This window comes from Triturus cristatus, chromosome 10, assembly GCF_964204655.1.
Source record: "Triturus cristatus chromosome 10, aTriCri1.1, whole genome shotgun sequence".
Lineage (NCBI taxonomy): Eukaryota > Metazoa > Chordata > Amphibia > Caudata > Salamandridae > Triturus > Triturus cristatus.
Window position 1 is genome coordinate 1,075,672,929 of NC_140593.1, and position 26,056 is coordinate 1,075,698,984.

At 45.3% G+C, this 26,056-nt stretch overlaps 1 protein-coding gene across 1 annotated transcript in view; it reads left to right on the forward strand.

Moving 5' to 3' along the window:
* The window catches only part of MAD1L1 (mitotic arrest deficient 1 like 1), a 2,477,345-nt gene that overhangs the window by 1,133,782 nt on the left and 1,317,507 nt on the right, over positions 1-26,056 (forward strand). The window lies entirely within an intron of this gene.

A 26,056-nucleotide genomic window follows, 5' to 3' on the forward strand; every position in this document is an offset into this window, starting at 1 on the left:
TATAGTGCCCATGGGTCAAGGAGTATTACTATGGATGACAGTTTCTTATGGTGTGCCGAAGTGATAAAATTAGATGCAAGTGGCTTTTCATGGGGTATAGAGTTCTAATGCCAGGTTGGAAGAGGTTAAACAGGTTATGGTAAGCAAGAAACCCATTGAGGTGGTTAAAGATAAAACGTTCCAAGCTTCTACAAAAGTGGAGCTGTGAAATAGGTCAATAGTAGGAGGGTTTGGATGGATTGGCAGAGGGTTTCTTGAGTTAAGGGTAGGACAGTCATTGATTTGAAGCATAGAGATTTAGAACTAGAGCTCATGTTCTTGGAATTCCCACAGAAGATCCAAGCAAGTACTTAGCTTGTTATATCCCAATTGTTCTATACCAATGGAATGTACCACAGATTAGAAACCTCAACTACGAGAAGCTGTTCTTCATGTAAACTTGCAAAAAAGTCAAACCGTTGCAGCATGGTAGCTTCCACATGTAAAGGTACACAACCACCTCTCACCTGTTTCAAAGGCCCTTCACTAGATGTGTGTGTGTGTGTGTGTGTGTGTGTGTGTGGACAGATAGATAGATATGTTCAACTTGCTCATATTCAGTGCATAGGGTAGGATATGATATTTCATAAAGTAGCCATAGGAAACAAAGTTTACAATGCTGTTTCCACAACCCATTGCTTTACAATGCGGGTTGTGGGTTATGGCTACTGAATGTATGACGTTTCAATGCATACATTCACCACACATGGCTTTACAATGCGATTGTTACAACGATCGCGTTGTTACCACTTGTGCCACTACATCACAAGTCGTATCAACGACTTGCTGTAGGGGGTGTGCAACACCAGGGAATGTGTTGGATTTTAGATCCTACACCTTCCCTGCTGTTGCGCAAACTGGAGTAGGAATAGTAATTTATACTATTCCTAAGTCCAGCGTGCCCCCTACAGCAAGTCGTTGATACGACTTGCGATGTAATGGCACACGTGGTAACAACGCGGTCGTTGTAAGGATCGTATTGTAAAGCCATGCGTGGTGAATGTATGCATTGAAACGTCATACATTCAGTAGCCATAACCCACAACCCCGTCAAGCACTGATTTACAGCCTTAACTATCACATCATTCATGGCATGTTAAATGGCATTGATAACATCGCTCATGACATCTCAGGTAACACCACTGATAACAGCATCCACAGGAACCAATATTCTGTTGTTAGACCTAGGCAGCAGGAGTCTGCTGCTGGACCAGGCTCTGTGCTCAAGCCTATGTAAGTGACGATCCTGCACAGTTAATTGAGCTGAGCGCAGCAGGTGTTGGCTGCATGGCCTGGCCGTCATCTAGGCCCTTCAGTGAACCCTCCTCAGACCCCAAATACTACTGTGCTAGTACTTCAGCAGGCCCTGTGCCCAACAATCCACGTACAAATATCCCTACAACATGGGTTCACCACGTGGTCTGACCTGTTAACGGCTATCTACCCAAAACTCCATGGGTAATCATTCGCAACTGTGCACTACCTTCCACTGTGTACAGTGGTGGTTGAATGCCAGGCCTGCCATTCACCATGGCCAGCATTTGAACGTTTGCGAGACACCGTTCCCTGTTGCACACAGCCTTCAGCTTTCCATAGCGAGACTTGGCTGCAGAGCCTAGGTTATCGCCAGGCCTTGTATTTAACTCTGACCAGGCACCTTGGCCTTACTATGTATGGTCTTAAGGCATGCGCATGCAAGAAGCATCCGGTCCAATCCTTCAGGGCTCCTCTCGTGTAATAGCTAGTAAGGTCCAGTCCTCCTCCATTCTTCTGCCGGACCAAGGAGTGTTCCGAGGAGGGTGCCAGCTAGTGGGTGGGAGTGACTCTTAACCAATGGGGTAAAAGTTCCCACGGGCAGCTCTTCTCACTTTTGCAGCACGTCCTGTTTTCATACAGAAGCAAAGAACAAGTTTAAAGGTTCCCACATCCTCTTAAAACCGGTTTCCTTGCCTATCAAGGTTTTGGGAGTCACAGATCTCTGGGAGATCAGAAGCTCTGCGAAAAATTGATTGAATCTTTTGTTGCCAGCACCAACGGCCAAGAGGCATTTGGGTCCAATCACACATGAGCAAACAAAAACTGAGCAAGGTGTAAATCACCAGCCCTTTAAGGAGTTGCTTAATATATTAGACTCGCATGTGCCAGTAGAAAGAAGCAAAGAGAAGGGTGCGATTGAGATGTCCAAATCCTTTAAGGGAAGAAGTACAATCCAAGAGGAAAGCATTAGTACACCAGTGCTGATAAAAGCAGAGGTTGCAATCTGAAACTGGAGAGGAAATGTGAAAAATTGAGGTTAACATTCAAGATGTGTGTACATCTATATCACTCACATACCCATTCACACACCTACATAGCCACTCACACACCCATACAGCTACTAACAGAGCTACTCACTCACCCATACAGCCACGCGCTCATTCACAAACCCACTTAAATGCCCATTCACACATCAATAGTCACACACTTGCCCACTTAATCATCTATACAGCCATTCACACAAATACTTATGTGGAAAATAGCCCTCACACACCCACTAGCATACACATACACCCAAACAGCCACTCACTTACCCATACATCCACTTACACACCCATACTCTCACCCATAAAGCCATTCACACACCCACTTAGTCACCCATACAGACACTCATCCACCCATAGAGCCACTCACACAGCCATCATAGTCACTGATATAGCCACTCACACACACACACACACACACACACACACACACACTCATCCACCCAGCAACTCACACACACACCTATTCACCCATACAGCCACTCACACACACACATCCACCCCTAGAGCCACTCACACAGCTACCATAGTCACTGATGTAGCCACTCACCTACCCATACAGCCACTCTCACACACACCTATTCACCCATACAGCCACTCACACACACACCTATTCACCCATACAGCCACTCACACACACCCATTTACCCATACAGCCACTCAGACATCCGCTCCCACACTGATACAAAGTGCCACTGAGATGACCTATATTAGAAACAGCATCACTCATTAGTACAAAAAGAATACTAATTTAACTTATGCATTACCTTTGTATAAATCTTTACCTCTCAGAAACTTAGGACATTCTTACTCACTGTATAATGTAATTTGAGATGTCACCAATGGTGTCACTGACCATGTCATGATTAAAGTAATGTAATATGTGAGGTCATAAACAGTGCATTGCGGGGCTGTAAGCTATAGGTTAGGTAACTATAACTGCTAAATTTCAATGGTTTTGTATGAGTGAAATATGAGCCTAATTATTAAGTCCCTGTAATCTTTGGGTTTTTTGTGTGTGAAAAATATATATATATGTGTGTGTATATGTATATGTATATATATATATATGTATGTGTATTTTTTTATTTCATACACACGCACCCAAAATGTGAGCGAATGCTGGGTAGTTCTCAAGTTTTCGTGGAAAGCGGCTCCAGTATAGAGCACTCAACACCAGCGACACTCTAATAGGGAAACAAAGAAATGACTGCATGAGCAAGGTAAAAGCTGAAAACTAACGAAGGTGTTCAGAATCAATGGCATACAGAGAAAAGGGCATACAAATGTCATGCTTCTCGAATTCTGGAAGTCCGCCACATGAAATGCTTTATTGTAAGATATTTATTCCGCTCACTATCAGAGGTCTTTAGGCATGTTAGCGGAACAGACACTGATTACTATGAGAAGAAGGCAAATTAAGAGAGAGAGCCTGATGGAAGCCACATCTTAAGGAGTTGGTTAAAGTTGAGAGTGGGGCTTTCTTGACGTAATGAAAGTGTCCAACAATTCCGTAGTCGTAGGACACATTTTTTGTATGCGATATATTTTGCGACATTCAGAAGGTTTGCTTGTTGACAAGACAAACATTTAGACTAATCATTATTCTCTGGCAAACGCTAATAACCGTTTTCTTATAAAGTTACATTTTCTTTATCATATTTGTATACCGCTTTGTGCAGCAAGACAGTCGCTTCTAAGTGCGCAGCAAGATGCCCATGAAAGATGCCCATGTTTGAGGTTTGAGCTTGGTTCGATTTGGTTTTTAACAATGTTTGCCTCAGACGCTGAACACAACTTTTCTTTTTTAATATGCGTATGTTTCCCATGATAAGTCTTAATGCAAATCTGCTTGTGACGTTGCACTGAGTTTGCCCTGGTATTGCCATCCCGCTCCCAGTAGTTCTGTTGCCATGTTCACCCCAGAATAGAACATGTCTACTTGATGGCCTGCTTTATTGACTCAGCCAGCAAGTGGTTTTGATGCTTGGAGAGTGACTGTGGCATGATTCTGCAGCGTGATGACGTCAGATGACTCGTTCATTCTAAGCACTTTGTGATTTTTTTGTAACTCCGCTCACTTTCTGATTTGTCAGACGTGGTCTCGAGACCCCTCAGAGAATGCCTCGGTTCCCACCTCGAGCCTTTTCTCACCTTGGCCCTTGCGCGCGCCTCTGTGATCCGGCCCTCGTTACCTTGACGCTAAGCTGCCTTGGCGGGAAGGATTTGAAGAGGCTGTTTCTGAGCCCGTCGCCTGACAGATCTGGATATTGCTTCTCACCAGTCAGGCTTGGAGCCGATTCTGTCTAGGTGAAACGGAATAAACACCTGTCAGGCACGATCACACAGCCCAGTGGGCTGCTGGGCCGCGTCTCTGTATAAATGACGCTCGTGCCGCCATAAGGCTGGCGGCTAATGACGGTGCGCTCTCTGGAGCGCTCGACCAGGCCCACAGCTCCTCTCGGGTCTGTTTACAGAGAAAGGGTTCTCACCGGCTGAATTATATTTCGCAAAGTTAAGCCATTGTGGGATTCATCAACCGGACCTTTCATTGTCTACGACGAAATAATGTCATTTTGGTTAGTCTGTTTGAATGGATGACTGCTAAGAGTCTTAAATGAATTGCTGCTTTGTTCCAGTAACTAGACAGGTAGACCAAGCCATAGGACCCGGAGACCTCCAATATGGCCCAAAACCCCCAACCACCCAAACGAGGTACCAACATATCTTGGGAAACACTTTGATGTTGTGGATTAATTTATTCAAATTAATAAATCACTTGTGTGAAAATGATGTCATAACAAAAATTATTAATGCAAAATTCGCTAAGAACACATAACCGTCTCCAAATTGTGAAATATGGTGCCAATAAAATTATGTACAAAAAACACATTTGGGGAGTTGAACATTCATCACTATCATGAAGTAACCTCTCCGCACCAAGGGCCACCTCGCAATCCTGAACGCCATTGGACCACACAGGTGTAACCACCTGCATCCGTGAGGGGTGGTCCCACACTACTGTACCCTTGTCCTCACTATGGGCACTGTCCCCCAAACACCAAGTTTCCCAGGGGCTGCGACGAGGAGGGCAGGAGCAGCACACCCCGTGCCCACCTCCGATGATCTATCTGTGCGCACTAGCCCACAAACTGGTGTACATCCTCTGGTTGGCTCAGGACTGCAGAACCTTACCCCTTAGTGCTATCCTGGGGTAGGGGACTTCTCCTAAAGGACCTCCTCCTGCTAACTAGTGGTGACTCTAGTATTCTAGACCCCGCCACAAGGGCGAACGGGAGCCCAAGGTTCTTCGCCCTCCCCCATAAAACAATTTACTGTGCAATTGCCCAAATGTCTCTGATAAACAAGTCAGTCCCCTTATCCAAAAGATGAACCCCATCCTTTTGGAACATTTCATTACCCTTGAGAAGTTTGTGTGGAATATTACATAGACGGCCCGGACCCGGGCACAATCTAGACATTCCAGAGTTCAGGTGCCGTACTGACACATTGAGCACTCTAGATTTTATATTCTTCCCCCAATTCCATCGGGGCACCATGTGTGACCAAGCTATCTTTGCTTCAGGGAAAGCCTTACCCAATTTCGCAAATTCAGTCAATATCTCCTCCCTGAGGCCCTTACGTCTCAACTTCACCAAGTCATTACCACCTAGGTGTACCACAATGAGATCCGGGGACTGAAGTCCCTCAAAACTCTTGACAACTTGAATCAAACGCTGCATTTGTGTAATATGTAGGCCACCAATCCCGCACAACCAGAATGCCACGACATGCAAGGCAAAAGGCTTGGGTCCACAGAGCAGTTGCAACCTGTAGGCCACCCAATGAATAAATGAGTGACCGACCACCCAACGACCCTGTGAGACATCCTACTAAAAGGTAAAGAAAAAACGCGAATCAATATACATAGAAACAAAGTAACAGGTAAGAGAAAAAACAGACCGTGTACCAGCTTCATTTCAAGTCAGGGCGAATGTAACGCATCTATGACCGTGATGCCCAACGACCCAGCTTCTTTACATCGTCGGCTAACATACCAGCCTCTGTCGCTGCACCAATCCTAAAGGAGTGTGACGAGTAACCCTCGGTATTGATACCCGCCTCCCTAAGGGCCGCCGACATGACTGCATTAATCTGGTACCTGGACAGACATTTCCCATTCATATGAAGGAATAAAGCTGTGGATGCTGCCCCTAGACGAATTACCAAATATGAGCCCACTCGAGTTACAGGGCAAATATGGGAACCTGGGGCAGCCTTAAGTTTGATCACAGGCCCTTTTCCCACCTGATTTGTTTTGGACCTTCTCAACCATATCACCAATTTGTCTTTGCTTAATTGTACATCCGCCCACTGCAGGTCCCCCGCCGAATCATGTCATGCAGATCCCACTACTTCGCTAACCCTAAATGCTCCATAAAAGGCCACAGTATATGCTGCAGTGAAGAGTGTTGCTTCATAAGGAGATATACACACCCTAGGCAGATTAGCAAGCAGGCGGCCCAGAATCTGGGCGTTGAGCGGGCGCCTGGTGTCTTTCTCTGAACCCTTTAGACAAGCCCACCCAGTCAGTGCTTTCTGAATGAGGAACAAATTGTTCATGTCAGGCGCCCCTTGCACCTTGACGAAGAACCTTATAGCTGAGATGTGTGCTTGCGCACAAGACACCGTCTTGCCCAGTTTCCTCAATTCACCTAGAAAAAGACATATGTCGCTTGGAGTAAACATGCCAGCTATCTTCTGCCTATGCAAGAAGGACCTATATGATGCAAAACATTTTTCATAGGATACTTTGGTGCGCTTTGCAAGGGAGGCTGCAACTAGATCCGGTAAGGTGGGACTCCAATCTTCCAAAGCATGAAGGTAACACCATCATCTTGTCTGCTGCTTGTGGGTGGAAGTCTCGGAATAACTTGGAGCGAGATAAGGCATCAGTAGCATTATTACGGATGCCAGGTACATGCTTTGCACAAAATGAAATATTAGCTTTCAAACACAGGAGGAGCAGATGTTTAAGTAACCGCAAGACACATTTGCACAAAGCCTCTTGCCTATTGATGGTTTCAACTACTGCCATATTATCAGACCAAAAGATAACACTCCTATTCCTGAGGTCCTCCACCCACATAGTCATCGCCACCACGATGGGAAACCGCTCAAGAATGGCGACATACCTAGTAATACCGCTCTCATGCCATGCCAGAGGCCATTCCCTTTACACCATTCAGAGCCTGATATCGCTCTAAAAGCTACACTGCCTGAGGCGTCAGTAAAAAGGCCAAGGTCACAATTAGAGATAGGGTATGAGGTCCACATAACCGCTCCATTAAACTGCTGCAAAAATGCACGCCAAAATCTCAAGTCACTAGCCAGCCTTATGTGGTGATGCTTCTCTTTGGCACCCGACATTGACCTAGCTATGGAACGAGAGAAGGCGCGCCCCATAGGAATAATCCGTAGTGCAAAATTCAACTGACCCACAAACACCTGCAGTTGGAGTGTCACCTTCTTGGACGTCAAGGCTGTGTCAATGGACTGCGTAAAGGCCTGTACCTTCTCCAAAGGAAGAGAGCACTCGCCAGCCACGGTGTCAATTTCAATCCCCAAAAATGTAATACAAGTTGAATGACCCACAGTCTTGTCCTGCGCAATGGGTACACCGACTTCCTTGAATAATGACATTAAAGAATCAAGAACCTCTGCACAAACATACGAGTCTAGCGGCCCCTAAACCAAAAAATCATCCAGGTATTGAATCACATCGGCGTGGCCTATTCGCGAAGAGAATATCCACTGTAGCAGGGAACTAAACAGTTCAAAATCTGAGCAAGGCACGCTACACTCCATTGGCATACACATATCATGGTAGAAAGCACCCTCAAAATGAAACCCTAGAAGATGGTAGTCATCTGGATGGACAGGGAGGAGACGAAAGGCAGACTCTGTCAGTCTTTGCCATCAGTGCCTAGTCTGCTTAACCTTGCCAGAGCCTGGTCAAGTGACGCATAATGTACCGAGCACAATTGAGGGTCAATGGCATCGTTCACTGAAGAACCTTTGGGGGCTGACAAATTATGAATCGGTCTGAATTGACTTGGCTCTTTCTTAGGTACAACCCCTAATGGGGAACAAAGTCCTCAAAAGGGGGAGAGGAGAAGGGACCTGCTATTCTGCCCAAATAACTCTCCTTCAGTTTTTTGTCATGATGTGTGCGTGCTGACAACAAATTGTTACAGTGCGAGATGGGCGATACTGAAGATGCCAGGATTTTAAACCTGAAGAGAACCCCAGGTACAATAATGGTGTATCTACACTTGGGTATGCTTAAGAATCTTGACTGGTGTGGGCAGCTCGCCACTAACTGGAAGATTTGGCTCCCTCCTTCCCTTTTTCTCTGGACTTCTTGTTACACCTGAACTCTGGGTGGGATGGGTGGCCGCAAAAGGAACAATTATGCCTGAATTTGCAGGTTTCCGCTGGGCATGTACAAACTTTCCTGTTAAAGGCCCAGCAGGTTCCTTTTTTATCGCCTGACTGCTGCAGACGAAAAGGCATTTTGTGGGGGGGTCTTGTTATTAACACTCTCCAACCATACGTTCACCACTGTCTGATCCCACCCAATGTCTGGGTCCTCAACTCTTGCCCACCTAAAGTCCCGGTCATAATCCAACCAGGTATTACCTCCATAAAGGTGGTGTGCCTTCAATATCTTGTTGGAGTAAAATATCATGGAAGGCGCAACTTCAGGTTTCTTTTCCAACATCACTGACATAGAAAACATTACACCCAAACAGCCTCCACTTTTGGCTTCTTGTGTTTAGATGAGTTATCCTTACTTTCTTTATCTTTCTGTTCACATTCTCTCCTCTTTGCCCTTATTAACGAGAATATATCTACGTATTCTCCTCTCCTTATTTTTTCTTTTATCTCCAGTGGAACATGCGAAGACAACTTACCTGGTCTCGCCAACAATGTCTCCTGCCTCCCCAAAGTGTTAGGTACCGCACTCTCCGCTTTCTTACTTGTATCCACACCGGGAGGTTCTCTCACCAGCGATGTCTGCAACCGCAGCATTAGTACTGCCAGCTGCCCCGCCTCGTGCCGCCCCCATAGCCTCTACCTGCTTCTTTAGGTCAGTGATTGCTACCAAAATGTCACTGGAAGGGGCCCAAGGGGTGGTTGTCAACGAAGGAGGATTTACCTTCTCTGCTGGTGCCACTATTGTAAAAAATAACTGGGCCAGTGATTGCACAGACTGCTCTCTAGTATCACCTGGCTGCTTTTGTTGGGGAAGAGGCTGAGAAGCAGGTAGCTGACTGGGCATTGTAGATACCACCGGAGGTTGGACACTCTCACCTCCCGGTTGCCCCGGAGTTAAAGCTAGTAAAGCCACCCTACTGCTTTCTAACGCCGCATGAGCTCCTTGAGACTCCACTAGCGTTGGTAAGTTAATGCTCGGAGTAGGTAACACCCCAGGGGTGGCTGAATGACCCTGTTGCATTGGGGTAGGAGCAATTGGTAGCACAGCCGGGGGTGGTGGAATCTGAGCCACAGATACCTCTGAAACATTTGATGAAGAGGTATGCCCTTTGTGCCCCATTTTGCAGGCGGGGGTATGTGCAGCCTTTTTGCCCTTTCTTTGCACTGGGGGAAATGCTGCTCGCGGGGGAACATGGGAGCGCCGAGGGCGCTCTGTTCCAACTGAGCGGTCTTCCCCGTCAGAGTCTGAAGTTGCAGACTCCGCTCCCCCATCTTTACCTAACTTTGCCAGAACCAACTTCAATAGCTGAGCTAATTCCGGGTCCTTGTCCTTTCTCTTCCCCACCTGGCCTCCCTTAGCCTGCGCAGCCATGCTAGATGACTGGTAACAGCACAAAGACTAACCTAATTGCGTCCCAAATGGCACCAAGATTACACGATGCCCAGCCACCTATTTATCGCCCCACAACAAAATTTGTTTGCAGTATACAACTGCAGCTAACAGCAAAATCAAGCAACAATCAAACTGTTGTTCTACTATGCCCCCCGCAACCCCGCACTCACCGCCTGATCCACGTTCCTGGCCCAGAGGCCACTCGCTCTACTATCGGCACAAACAGGTGCACCGAACAACCAGCCACGCGGGGCAGGACGGGTCGAGCTGCAACTCCCTACCGCACGTATGCGGTGTCTCCAATACATAGTATGCTTTAAAGGGAAAGCAGCTGATAAAAAGGGGGCAGATACTCGCTAAATAACCGTGGGGCAAAGTGATGGGAGCCGTTCGGCCGCTCTCTGTGAAGGTAAAGGGTGGGAGCAAGAAGGTGTTATATGCCGCTGGAACACTCGCCGATCTGCACGTCGCTGTTGCCCCCGGGACAAACCTCGTCAATAGTCGTCGATCGGCACGCCACTGCTATCGCCTGGTCAAGGAAGAGGCAAGGCCAAAGGCCATGGGGTCTTTATACCCCTTTGACCTGCCTCAACTGCGGCGTGCGGAAGTGATGTGGATTGACGCGCTTCCGGTTGCTCGCCCCCCCTATTATGGGACGCTACAACCGGAAGCCACCAAACCAGCCTAAGCCGCCCCAGGCCGACACACCACCAGATTGCCAGGGGCTCGGGCCACGGAGTCCCCGACTCCTAAGCGTCACGCCCCTCCCCCCATGGGGGGCGCTCTGTCCAAAGTCTGTGACCAAAGTGGGGCTTAGAATAGTTTAATACACTTTGCGCTGTCAGTGTGCCGTAGAAGCTTGGGACCAGACCAGTAGTTCATCGGGTTTTGACTGAAGCTCCAGCTCTGCTTTAGCATAGGGGCAGTATTCAATGTGCAATGGTCAACCTTGCTCCAAGCCCCCCCGGGAAGTTCTTTAGAGCTGCAGAAAGAAGCCAATCATGTTTTGAGCAGCTTCCCCTACTCCTGAGGATTCAGCTGGCTAGAAATCCTTACTAGTGAGAGGGTATAAAGGTATGCCAGTCCCCCAAGATCATGGAGACTCTGATTACCATACATTAAAGCAAGAAATTGGGAGCCAGGGCCTACCTAGTGTTTTATGTAAACTGTGTTTTAGATCATGATGACTTGTCTTGATTACGGCAAGGGACGGATCACATATGTGAATTAGCTGGTTTGGTACTTGAAATTAGCAGGTGTACGTCTAACTGGTCTTGGGGAGTGTGGGTTCTGACTAGTGTGCATTCTTGGGAACACTGTAGCAGAAAGTACTGATCCAGGATAGCATCTGTGTTGTGCGTATCAGCAGGAACCATTCCATGTCCTGGGATGAGATCTTATAGTGTGAACACAAAAGAAACCAGTGTCTTCTGGCACCGGCTCTATCCAGTATCACACACAAAGATAACCAAAGAATAAATGTTAGAAAGGTCTAACAGTGGCTCAGTCCCAGAGAGGAAGGCTGCATCATGTGTCTGCATTCTGTGACAATGCAAGCCCAGTCAGTAAGGTGTGGGATACTTTTTGGAGGTGTTCTGAGTAGGGAGCAGATATACTTTGTCTGCTCAGTAATGTATGTGGTTTTTACCCTGTTGAACTATTTTGCCAAAGAGGTTTTTAATTGGTTATTTTTTTGGTTGCCTTGTTGATTTTTCGAAAAAAATGGGAAGTGGGTTATAAAGATGGAAGTTGGCAAGATAGGCTGGATCTAGTGGAAGCTTTTTCAGGAGGGCAAGGATCTGTCTAGACTAGAGGTGATCCGGGAAGGTGCCTTGGGGGTAGTGAGGTGTTTACAGTGTGGAGAAGGGAAGTGAGAACTTCTCCTGTCAGAGACTTGTTGAAGGAGAGAAACAGGTCTTCTTTGTAGAAGGTGGTTTGAATGTTGGAGATGTGTGTGTGGGAGGTTGTATTGTGGATAAACATTAGTTGTGTGTTGTCAGGGTATAGGTGATGGTGACGAGTTGGTGATCTTAGATCTTGTTTTGTTGATTTTATATCTCAAAGAAAAAGTTGACAGAACCACAATTGTCGGCTCACGTGGGATAGTAGGCTCTGGAATGGTGTTGACGTACAGTTATATGGCCTTGAATCGGTCTTAGCTTTGAACAATTCAGGGATCCAATTCAAAGCACTCTACTTTCTAAAAGATTTACGTTGAAAGTTGTGAACCAGGCTTGGCCTCAGGTGGCTCAACCATTGTTCTGTTCCTACAAGTATTGGGTTGATCACCAGTAACAGGGTGGTAATAGAGGCCTATTCTATGAGGGGTCTCTTCTCCCGTCCGGTTAATTCTAACTACCTGCAGTCTTTTTTTTCTCTAAACAGTCTTCTGTTTAGTCTAGCACTCCAGAGTGCTACTGCAATGACTTACAACTCTAGATAAAAGTTATCCACTGAGCAACTTGTGATCCCATATGTCGGGAGTATCCTGCCAGAAATGTGGCCACATAGTGACCAAGAGATGGCAAGAATTTTTGTGATTTTGATGATCCACTATAAGAAAGAGATGATCCATCACTACCTTATATCAGGTCTCACGAGCCGACATCTTCTTTTAATTCATCACATAACCCATAAACGTTCTTCTGTTGACAACCAATATTTGACACTGGTGTCGCCTTGGGGCCTTAGCCTTGCAGTAAATGCTGCGTCACTGCGATCTACTTGTTACCTTACATCTGTTTGGTTTTCCTATCTGTAGCAAGTGACTACGCAGGTAAATGGATAAGATTAACTTCTTTATTAGTTGAAACCATTGACGCATCCTCAGCTTGTCAGTTACAGCATCTCTCTGAACAGAAGTCAAGCTTGTCAACATTCTAAGGTCGACTTCATTCCAACATTCCATGACTGTACCATGGTGGGGTAAAGGGGAGGGGTGGGCGGAACATACCAAGGGAGGAAGTTACAACACATCTTCCTTCCCTAACAGTCAATAAAGGGAAGAGGGGCAGGGGAAAGGAACTCACCACGGGAATGAGAAGACAACGCTACCTGCCTCCCTGGGTGCCCTATGTGTGGTGTGGACCTAAGTATATGAACATTCTGCTTGACTTGGGTCTCCCATACTAAAATCCTTGTGCCAGCATGGAGTGTTCCTTTGGCGGTACCCTCTCATGATTTGAGTCTTCACCACCCCAGCACCTTGTCCATGACCCCTGTTGTCCTCTCTGTGGATACCCCCACTCTCATCCAACGCCACCCTGTCCATGCTCCATTTCTTTCCATCCTCCATGATTACCACGTTTCTTTTGACCTCCTTGATTCTACCCGGAGGGTAGTATTTACCTCCACTACCGCCCTGTATCTCGGGTTTCCTGATGTACACACTTTGACCTGGACTGAGGGATTTCTCCTGTACCCCCCATCTCCTGTCATACCACTCCTGGTACTTCCTCTGCCGGGTATCAGTCCTAGCTTTGAATTCACTCAAGTTGACCAATACCCTCTCCTTCGGACCCAACCAGTTGGGGGACAACTTTGTGCCTGCCTTCCTTCCCCTCAATAATTCAAAGGGTGACTGTCCCATTGACAGACTTGGTGTTGTGTGGTATGCCCATAGCATGTCTCTAATAGCCGGCTCAATCGCTAACCCTGACTTATTTGCCAGTTGTATGCACTCCTTCATCATCCTATTTGCCCTCTCCACCTTCCCATTAGCTTTGGGACAATATAGGGGTGTGCGTACATGTGATATGGACATGTCTTTAAGGAACTCCCTCATCTCCTCCGACACGAACTGTACCCCGTTGTCAGTAACCAAGGTGGAGGGAATTCCTTCTCTCGAATATTTCGCTCATGAACTCTATAAGTGTCTTTGTATTTATTGTGTTCACAAATTTGCAAGATATCCAACTCGAGTAATAGTCAATTAGAACCAAAAGGTACCTGTCTTGAGGTCCTTTCGACCGGATGGGCCCTGTAATGTCCAATCCTAGTTTGTCCCATGGGACCATAGGGACTTCCACCGGTATGAGCGGTGAGTGTCTTATGCTTCTAGACTTGTCACTGATACTGCATGAATAGCAATCCTTCACTTTGTCCTCCATCAGCCGATCCATACCTGGGAACCAGTATACAGCTCTTAAACGTGCTTTACACATACTCCTGCCCATGTGACCCTCATGGGTGAGATCAATAATCTTTGATCTCAAACCCTCCGGGGGTACGATCTTTCCCGACTTGAGAATAAATTTCCCATCTATAGACAAGTCATTGCGTACATTCCAGTACGGTTGGATGTCTTCCGCCAGATCCTTGCACTTACTGGGCTAAGTCAAGCTTGTAAACATTCTAAGGTCGACTTCATTCCAACATTCCACGACTGTACCATGGTGGGGTAAAGGGGAGGGGTGGGCGGAACATACCAAGGGAGGAAGTTACAACACTATCTTTGTTTTTAAGAAGGAAGTCTTTATTTTATTAACAGGTAGTTTGCAGAGGCAACGCTGCAACAGGTCTGGGGATGGCATAAGCGTGGCGGTACTTCCTGTTACGGGTGCCAGGTGGGGTCACATTTGTCTCTTGCGCAAAGGTTCGCGAAGATGGCGACAGTGACGAGCGCGCTCCACTCGGCCCACAATCCCATTATGGCTCCGCATAAAGTCAGTTTGTTGCTGAAAGAACGGAAGTGTAAACGGCTTTAGCTAATTGCAGTAGACAAGACCGAGGCAGTTTGACTTTCCTGTATTAATTAACAAACCCACCACTAATTAGCTTGTAAAAGCGCAATTCATGCTTCTTTCCCTAAACACAATTAATATGGCAACTCAAGGCGTCTCCGGGCCGTGCCGCTCCATCATTAACATGCTTCGCCCTAATTAGACAAGGCCGGGATTTCAGAAAATTTTTTATTGCGAATGCTGCCGTTAAAACGGTAATATTTTGCCTCATTGCCGCGGACGACAAATCAAAGTCAAAATGTTTTTCTTCCGTTAGACAACACGGTAAAATCCTAATTCTTACTCGTAGCCTTCTCCCATGGTTCTCGGCAGCTGTAAATTCGGTCTGTCTTCTATTTTTTAATGCGCACGATGTTTTGCTGTCCATGTCTCCCCGTTCCCTTGAAGTAACCAATAGCCTTGCTGTCTGAAAGGTGCCTGTGAAGGGAGGGGCTCGCGAGGTAAGGTTGGGAACATATATACCCAAGAGGCCGCCCCAGTCAGTCTAATGTTATCGGTGTGAGGAATGCAACCCCCGCTCCCAGATCGTTATGTCATGCGCGAAAGTCGCAACAAATGACGTTTAATCTGATGTGAGATCACCGGAAGTGACGCTATGGGACCGCAAACATTTTTTAAAATTTCCTTTGGGGAAAACTGAAAACTTAAGTTTAATAGAAAGTGAAATATCCGAATAAAGTACACCCAGACAATCAAAGCGCGCTCATGAACTCAATTCCCTGCTATTGTAATGTATATACTCGCCGCGAGGTGGGGGCTGTATTATTTACTCTCTGGGCAGACAGCCACCATGGAGCTGTGGCTCGCTGTTGGGGTTAGGTAAAAATGGCAAAATGAGGCAAAACTTTCACAAAATGTGCTGCATTAGGCCTCAACATTTGCCCTTTCTTGCCGCATAATTTAGCCAACCCTGCTGCATAATGCCACTGGCCTGACCATTATGCTTGATGATGCAGGATGCCAATTAGAGGCAATGTATGACATTGAAGTGAACAAACTGCGGCCTTCATTTCTCTAGCACTCACTCTGCATGTCTCTTTGGGGTAGCAGGGTAGGGAAGGTGTTTTAAGAAGTGAGGCCTCTGTGACATGGGAGGATGGGGCTCGTCTACTTGTCCTATTGTGCAGATCCATGAATACTGTGCCATGTGAAACCAGGGTCAAAGGATCCTAAAGGGATCGTAGATTCTGAGGGAGGCGGCATTGTTGTGTTTATCGGAGCTGCTCATAGGGTCTTGTACTTTCACGTGGCTTAATGTAATCCAGTCGTGCACATGTGCATCACACATTAACCACAATATGCACTTAGTTGGTGTGTACATTTTGGAGTTGAGGATTGAAGGCATCTGTTGTCAGGACATTGAGGCGACGTCCTTAGCACTAAAGAGGGAATCGTGTGCCTTCCACAGTGAAGCCAACATGCTGCTGTGGACGTGTGCAATGAGGGCATGAACCCAAGCTCGTCAGCTACAGTTGAGCATCATTTTTATCACGTGGGCCACCCAAGGTGCTGGGACAAGAAGCTGTCCCGAGTGGTGAGCTTGCATGATTTAGAATACTTGAACCATGCGTCTAATGTCCTGCACCCCAACAGATGGAAACATGGCAGAGATGGTTTGCCCTGCCTTTCTTTTCTGCTAATTTAAGTGATTAACGAGGTCTATGGGACTCTACTAAAGCGTTCCTCGACATGGATCCATAGGTCATTCGTCTGCCTCTGAAATGGATAGTTTTCAGGGACCTTCTGAAAGCTGTGAAGGAAAAGGACAGCAGAAAACAGACCGGGATACGGGCACCTTTTGGAATGTAGAGCTATGCATGTTTTGCATCCATTTGTATTCAGTTTTCACTTCACCCTCATTCATCCAGCGAAGAGAGATTGTCGAGCAGCTCAGTGGGCGCCGGTGTATTGCCGCCGCTGCTGCATGTACCTGCTCGATACACGGAGAAAGCGGTGCAGAATGCAGCACTCCAACCCCTGTCCTAAAAGGGAGAGCCGAGGGGGTAATAGTGGGATAACAGTGTCGGGACCTGTGATGGGTATTATCAGTGGGGTTAGAACTCAATCTGTTTTAAATGAATTTGTTCTCGCCATTAATTTCCAGGACCATCATGTTCAGTTGCCACAGCACTCAAACCTGTGCTTGTAGTGAGACACCTTATCCTGACAGTCTGCCCTTCAGCTCTTATGATGGGGTGTACATCATCCTTGTATGTGGTTGTCTTTATTCATTTGTTGAATCCAGTGTAAAATTCTGATGAAAGAGCCTGTGTGGTTTGTGGAGCCAATATCCTATGCACTTTTAGTTTGCTCCAACAAACTGTAGCACAACATCTATAGAATCCACCAGAGAGCCCACATAGGTTCACTCCATCGCCTAATTGAATCTCTTACATAAAAGTTGTAATCCTGCCAGCCAGTTCAGTTTTACAAACTGCATGCTGCCCAGTGGGTACAGATATTGATGGAGTACCCGGCGAAAGATGGTAGCTCTACCTCCACTCTTCCTCCTGGGGATGATTCTCCACCCCAAAATGAATATGCTTTCAAATCAATGCCCTACCTGAAATTGTGTAAGATTCCCCCCCCCCCCCCCCCCCCCCCCCCCATATTTCAATATGCTCAATTTGTGAGTAAATCCACAGCCAAGGAGTGTTTACTCCTGTCATTTCAGTTATTTTTATTGTTTGATGAAGGGAATTGTCATTCAATAAAATTAAAACCTTCTGAAACCAAAATTACGTCGTTTCTCAAACAGCGTATACGCTGTCTTATAACATACAGCTTTTCACAATTGTGCAAATGCAGCTTCATAACTAGTAGCCGAACTGACCCAGCACCATGTATTTTTTTCAAATGCTTCAAGTCAGACCACTGTAATCTTGAATACAAAATGTAATTTAATTTTTTTTCAATTTTTTTTTTTTAACTGTTTTCATTTATAAAACGCCAGCTAGTACATCAGTAGGTGAACCTTGTACCCAGTAAGTTTTACATTACATCTAGTAAACGCTGTCAGGGAAACAAAGATAGGAGAGTGTAATCCAGGTTTGAAAAAAAAATATTATACAAACAATGTCATGTCTTTTCTACGTATTGTACAAATAAATATCGACACGAAGAATACTGGGGTACAAATTATCGAAAAGTAAGTGTTTTAGGGAAGTATAGATTTACTATTCCTAACTCCACATCAACGTATCTTGAAGATATATGCACCTTGCAGGTACAGATATGTGGAGTTGGGTATAAAAAATCTAGACTTACAGGTCAATATTTTAGGTTTCGAAATGTTGTCTTTATTTAGTACCATCGATATTTTGACTTCGATATATTAGTATACACTCCTTTTTCTATGCTACTTCAAACATAACTATGTCTCTTTCAGGGAAGAGTATATCTTCTTTCATCTACAAACTGAACAGAGCTTCTTTCTGTAGTAGTAAGGCACTGGCTGCCACAGGTTATTATATTATCACTTCCCATGCTGCTGCATCCTCTGTAGATGCTGTGATAATGATTGTTTTCTTATTTTTTTTATATGATGTTACTGCTAACCATAGGAGTGTCATTGCACTTCACAGACAACAAGAAGCCCAACAAGATTGTGGTCTCAGAAGTACATTAGACGGTAGAAACACACAAATAGGGATTTAAAGTTCGGAATAATAAAATAATTTGAAGGTGGGCGTAGTTGGGAAAGGGAGTAGAAGGATAGCAGAAACAAATGTAGGCGGAAGGCGTTGAGAACAGGTAGAGCATTGTGACATAAAGTGGAGAAAATATCTTCATCTGGTGGGAGGCGGTACACGTTCAGGTGAATGCCGGCGGAATAGTACAGTTTACTGTTTTGTTCAGCATTGGACCTGTTTTCTGGCATCCCAGGTCTTCTTGGAGGTCCCTCAAAGACAGGCATTCTGACGAGACTAAGTGGGATCTACATCTTTTGGGCCCTTTTGAAGGGGTCATTGCTTCTCGAGGACTTTTGTCCATCAAGTGATGGATGTGGAAGACCAGTGATGGATGCAGAAGAATCAAGATTTTTTTGTTACTAATATCTCATGGTTTTCAGAGTGAGGCAGATACATTTGAATTTGAATCTCGCTCCAGCAGCAATCAGTCCTGACACTTCAGTACTGGGATTATTTCCTTTTTGTTTGATGGCAGCACTGAGGAGAATAAACTTGCCTGGAGAGAGTCGCTCCCTATGGAGGACAAAAAACACATTCTACAGTAAAACTCGATTTATTTTTTATTTTTTACTTACTGTATAAATTTGTTGGGATCTGAAGGGTACCTGTGACAGTGGTGTGATCGACGTGAAAAGCAGGCTGCTGTTCGAGTCCAGGAAACATGACCGTGAGAAGGCAGGTGAAGGTTGGCACATCCTAGAGTTTAGATTGCAGCATTGTACTAGGCAAGCGGTTTGAACTGGCCAGGGCCGTGCCAAAGACGAACAACAGAACGGAAGGCCTGTCGAGCAGGGGAGGATATCACCTGGAGAGTGGTACTTGACCGGCAGCCCTGGGGAAAGAGAAAGGTGGAAGCGCTATAATGATCCATTGAGACTGAATGAGCGAATCGGCAGCATGGAATTGAAATTCAGATTAGGAACTGTCCGCAGGAGGTCAAGTGAATGGGGCAGTACATTCGATGGGGGTGTGCAAGAGGCAGAGAAAGGAAGTGGTGCGAGGCCTGTGCCCAAGATTGCCTTCTCTATGCTCAGTCAGACATTCCCCATGATGTACATGGAGGCAATGCCGCCAGGAAGGATGATCATTACACGAATGAGAAAAGCACTGCTTGTGTTGCTGCTCCAAACCCCCTGGGAGGACTAGGAGGTAACTCATGGAAATTTAGGAATTAGATGATGCTGAGAGCCTTGATATCTGCATCCAGTTTGTATTAACACACATCTACCATTTTAGGCGCATGGGCAGACCACATGCACCGAGCGGCCAAGAATATCAAAGACCATGAGGAAAAAGAGTGACTCAAGAAGTGCATCACTTTTATGTTTTATATCCTCAAACCATGGAAAAAGATTGCTTAAGGTGAATTTCTTGGTGAATAACTTGGAGGTACAGGTAGAGATGATGGACAACAACAGGCAACCGACTGCAGTACCATAAAGAAGGGAGGACCATGCTTCACTTTACCATCAGTTCTATATCGAGCAATTCTGGACAAAAGCGGTATGATGGCAGTATGTATAGAAGGATGGAAGACAAATATGCAAGCAAATGTGATTGGCTTATGCGGTGAACAAACTGGATTGTAGGAAGATTGTCGGCTGAAATTACTGGGGCTTAATCAAGAGGTATTCCAGTTGAACAGCTTTGGTACAAGATTTTTCGAAGCTTCAGCTAAAATTATATTTTGACGTTTGACGCTGCCTTTACCCGAGCAGCAAGGCAATTTTTAGCCACTTGACGTGGTGCATTAATGGGTCTTCCTGCAGTGTCTTTTTCGTGTTACTGGCTTTAAACATGTTAAAAAGTCAGATTGAAATGACCGACCATACACACGACCAATTAAGTAAGCGTCCAGGAAGGGTTATATACGTGCACCTGAGCAAGAATTTTTTTTAGGCTTCAAAGAACGCTGGTGACATCAAGTGCCCAATAACTTGTTACCTCCCGTTTCATCAGAAAATCTAAGGAGTTGGTACAGCGAATCAATCGGGAATTTGTAAAAGCAGTTTTTGAAATCTGCACTGGTTCGGCTATTGCTCACTGCAAAATAGAAAGCAGGGAAACAAAAGAACTTTTTTGTACATACATGCAGCATATTTCAGTTTAGTTGAGGTGTGTTGTACAAGCAAACGTGAAGTTGGTCCTCCATTTGTATGTGTTTTGGTACAGAGTAGCAGCCCAGAAAATATGCTGGAGATTTGGGTCCACTGTATCGTTGATGCATATTCATAGCACTTTATTCCCCTGATGAGGCACATTAGTATTCCAGGAGCTCGCTGCACCATGCAGGACTGCATGCTTGCAAGTGTTGAAATTGCATGGTGGACTGCGTAGGAGGGTTTAGTTTTTGTGCGCGTGGGACGAGATTGGTGCTCGTACCTTGTTGTAAGATTCTGCCCCTAAGTAAGTGATGGAAGGACCTGGCATATCCACTTTACTTTCATTAAATTTCGATTCTTCCTAATTATATCTGACTTAGTGTGACTAAGCTGGTCTGTGCATTCCCCCACGAGCGGTGGAGTGCAGAATTCCACCATGTTTACTGGATACAGACGGTTGTGGTAGAGAGTCTATTTTATACCCCACGGGTAAAGGACACCAGCCGTAGGCTGCATAAACCAGCTACAATACATCCATTCCCGGTTCCATCTAGTGAAGGAAGAGAGGCCCCCTTTTCCAGACAGAGGCCCGGCCAAGCCAGATTTTCGGGACAACTACTGTGTTTGACTTGGCTCTCTCTGCATGGTCACCTTCAAACGTTTTGCATTCACTCAGTTTTTGTTGGCTTTTAAGACCCTGGTGCACCTCACCACTGCTAACCAGTTCGAAAGTGCTTTTGCTCTTTCCTTCACACGTGGTACAGTTGGCTTACAGCTGATCGGTGCACTTATTACTTGTAAGCCCCTCATATATGATACAACTGGTATCCAAGGCCTGTAAATTAAAATGTACTTGTAGGCAGCAGCACTCATTGTGCCACCCACTACAAGTAGCAAAAGTAGCCTTTTAAAACATGTCTCCGACCTGCCATTGCAGCCTGTAGTAGAGTTTTAAACTGCAAATTCAATCTGGCAGATCAATTTTTTGGCCAGACCTAAAGCTCTCTTTTTAATGCATATAAGTCAACCCTAGAATAAGCCCTAAACAGCTCACAGGGCAGGGTGCATTGTATTTGAAAAGGAGGACATGTGTCTTTAAGTTTTACATGCCATGGAACTGAAAACACCTAAATATGTTTTTTACTACTGTAAAACCTCTCTCCAATTGGATAACATTGAGTTACCTTATTACATTTAATAAGTGATAACTTTTTTGGGAGCAAGTAGAAATGTCTTTTTTGGACTCAAATGATTTGTAATGTTAAATCCTCATTAATTGTAAAGTTAGATTTTGGATTACAGTTTTGAAAATTCCACCTCTAGAAAGTTAGTATTTTTCTGCCCTAAACCTTCTTAGAGCTTCTACAAATTTCCAGCTGTCTGGGCCTGTTAATTACTTCCCCATCAGGAATGTGTATTGGGTCTAGACAGTGAACAATGGGAACTGGTTGTAGCTGGGAGAGGGCCATCCTGCAAGGATGGGAGTGTGGCGGAGCGGTTCCCTGCTCGTCTTACGTTTCAAAGGCCTGCCTTCAGCACATTCACAAAAGAACTTGACACCAGCCTTCGTCACCCTAGACCCCTTGGAACATGGGCCTGGAGGTAGGAAATTCCAGAACCAATTGTAGACGGAAAACTCAGAACGTTGCTTACACTTAACCTTCCACCAGGTATAAAAATAGGGCCCTCAGACACAATCTTCAGTGCGTTCCTGGACCTGCGGAAGACTACAGAAGTACAGATGGCTTTGCTGCTAGCGGCCTGTGTTGGTTCTTAGAGGACTGACCCACTACTGGAGGCTTGCCTTGTTTCTCAGAGTATAGTCTTGCTGCTATCAATTGACTTCCATGCTGCTTAAGGCCTGCCTTATTCGTCAAAGACCTGCCCTGCTGCCTGAGGCTCTTCCTGCTGCTTGAGGCCTGCCTTGCTGCTTGAAGGAGAGAGGCCCACCTTCTTGAAGCGAAGACCACGGGTCAGTTGGCTGACATCCTTTTCTGAGCTACAAGGACACAACAAACTCTAGAGGCCTCCCTGTAACTGACCAGCTGACCTGCTGCACTGGCCCCGCCCAGACCTGTGACTGGACCTGCTTCAGCCCTGCTGGCCTGTGCTGGAGTGAGTTCCTGATCCCCAAGAGGGGCCTACCCAGGTCCTGGACCTTTCGCGGGCAACATGTGAGTTTCTCCTGTGAAATCCTGAACCCTGCCCGCTGGACTTTAAGAAGGTAATTTTTTCTGCGTGGCTAACCTCTGTCTTGTATCCGATCTGCACTCTATCGCAGTGAGCCTGAACTTGTGACTTTGTCACAGTTTAGCGCGATCAGATGCCCACAGTTAGCTCTTTCTGCTCTTTGACGCTATTAGTACTTAAACCTTTGAAATTGCCTGTCTTGAGTTGTACTGTTTAGATTTTTTGTTGTTTTGTTCTCAAATAATGTATTACATTTTACTCTTTTTCTAAATTGATGTTGGATTTTTATTGTGGTGTGTTTTTACTTTGTGTGTTGCATAAATGCTTTACAAATTGCTTCTAAATTAAGCCGTAATTCTTTTGTACCAAGCTACCAGAGGGTTAAGCACAGGTTAATTTAGTGACTGCTGTGATTCACCTTGACAAGGATTGTGGTTGTTGCTTGAGAAGGCGCTTCACCACCTCAATCAAAAACCTAATTATTCACACTACGTAAATGACCATTTAGATTTATTGAATGCAAATTTATTTAATGCGGATATCTTGAAAATTTGGAATGGATTTGAAACTATGTTGGAAACAGCTGAGATGAATACAGGAGCCTTCTTTACAAATAATGCAGTTTATTTCAATGTTGCCGTCATTTAATGCTAAATGTGTTTACAGTTGTGCATAGATCCCGCAACACTAAAGTGTGTTGGGCCACCTTAAGAAGTGCTGTACATCAAGGAGAACTGACAAGGGATTAGGAGTGTTAGAGTACACTAAACACACGTATATGTATGACAACGTACGTGCTTAATGAAATATTCATCTACACACTGCCAATGATTGAAGTCTGTAGTACTCCGAGTTCTTGCTCTTGATTGTCATTATCCCATCCTGGTCGCCAAAGTGTTGAAGTGACTGCACCACACTGCTTGTTAAGGTGGAATACTTTTATTAACGGACATTATTGGTGTCCATTAATAAAGGTATTCCACATTTACAACCAGTGTGGTGCAGTTACGTTAAAAAGTCTTTTGAAATATTTCATTTTCATACTAGGCAAATATGTTTATATACCTGCATTCAGTTTTTTATTTCTAATTTCAGCAGTATCGGAATCAATCCCTCCAAAACCATTCCCAACAGCATTTTCCCATTCCTTGTCGAGTTCCTCATTACTTCTCTAACTTGGACTTCACAAACCACTAATATTTTTGCCTCCTTCCGGATTGATTTTTCCAATAAATATTTAATGAACTACCAATTAAACTAATTAACTGTCCAGAACGCGGCCCACAGACTCCTTGAATCAAAATGTCAACATAATCCCTCCTGTCCCCAAAGGCCTCCGCTTGCTGCTTGTCAATTAATAGAATCTGCTGCAAAACCCACTCGCTGACGTGCAGTATTTGCCTCTGATACATTTTCGGCCGACATTGATGAAAACACATTTCTCTACCTGAGGTCAGTAGGCGTATCCTTTTCAGTTTCATTGAATTACAGTTTGTGTGTGCACTGCAGGACAAACACGAGCATCAGAAGCGATAGGGTAAGCTGGGACATACCACGGAAGGACGGCAGAGGTTTACTTTAAGATTTAAGCCTTTAAATCTTTCTTACAAATAGCACTGGGTGGCTGAAGCTGTCCTAAAGGGAGCGGGCCATCTTGAACAATCTGCCGGCTTCTGACAGTAGTTGAATTTGGGATTCAGTGTAAGGTGATGTAACACCGTCTCCCCCCCCCCCCCCCCCCCTCCCCCCCTTCACCCCCTCTTCCGCCCCTCTCCCATCAAGCACTGAAGGATACTGTTGTGGTTGTCATAAGGCGACCTGTGGTGTTTTTATAATAAATAAATAAATGAAGTGGAAAGTTGACTTCAAGCAGCCCAACAAACCCTACCTAACATGTGTTCGGAACCCTCATAGCATTTCATTTAGAAGATCAGCATGTATATGGAATTTGCAATGTGATATTTTTCCCTGTGCTTCTTTATCCCATTTTGTGGTCCTATTTTATAACTAGAGTACTGATTTCACCTCCGGGTCATTTTTGTGTATGTAATGTAAAAGCAGTTCTATTAGTGACTCCAGGGCTTTACCATTTGTGACTTTGTGCTTTTGCATACACATTCGTATAATACCCGTGGTCACTAGATCTCATTATTCATTTCCAGCCTCCTTTAAAAAAAATGTGGTATGATATCTTGAGCTGAAGTTTTTTTGATCCACATGAGCCACACACTTGTAGTTTTTCCAGAACCGTCATATCTGTTTTGGCTAGTGTCGTAAATAAATTATTACGAGTTTCCGAATTTCTAGATATCAATACAATTATACATGAAGCAAAAGGCTGAGTCCGTGGTATCAGGTTCAAAAGGGCTTTATTCAAATAACTCGAGTTTTGGGAGAATAGTTCCATCACCACAAGGGATCAGGACCAGGGTTCTCAAAAAGGTATTCTCAAATTTTATTCACAGAGTACAGTATATATATGTTTGTAATAATATACGTAAGCAAGAGCGCTTCAGGCGGAGCAAGAGAGAATGAGATAAGAGCATGTGGGCGTGTAAGTAGGCGTGAAGGTGGGCGTCCACTTGATGATAATAGGTAAGTGTCATAGGTGGGTGGATGCCTAGAGGGGGTTGCGTGATCAGCTGGAACTTTACTGGAACTTTGCCTTACTTGTGCTCAACTCGAGCATGACGTGTACCTGACGTGTAAAAGGGTTGCTATGCAACCGGGAGTCTGGAGTCTGAAAATGAGACCTTCAGTGTCAGGGTGACCAGCACATCTCGTATTATCTGATATCTATAGTTTGGAGCAGGGACTGATTCGTGACATAGGTTGCCCATCACCAAGGGCCAATGTGGCATTTATTTCTTCGTTTACTGCTGAAGTCTTGCACGGGGGCTATGGGCTTTTCACTGACGTGAGCTTTGTAATCACATAAAAAGAGACAGAAAGGCTAGGCTTTTCTCCTTTGCAGATGTCATGTTTATCCCTCCTTCTCCAGGCAGGAATGTGGTTTCGGTAGGAGTAAGCAGATAACCGTGCTCAATACTGTCTCGGACAGGGCCCCTTTGGCTGAGGCCCAAGTGTGCAAGGCCAA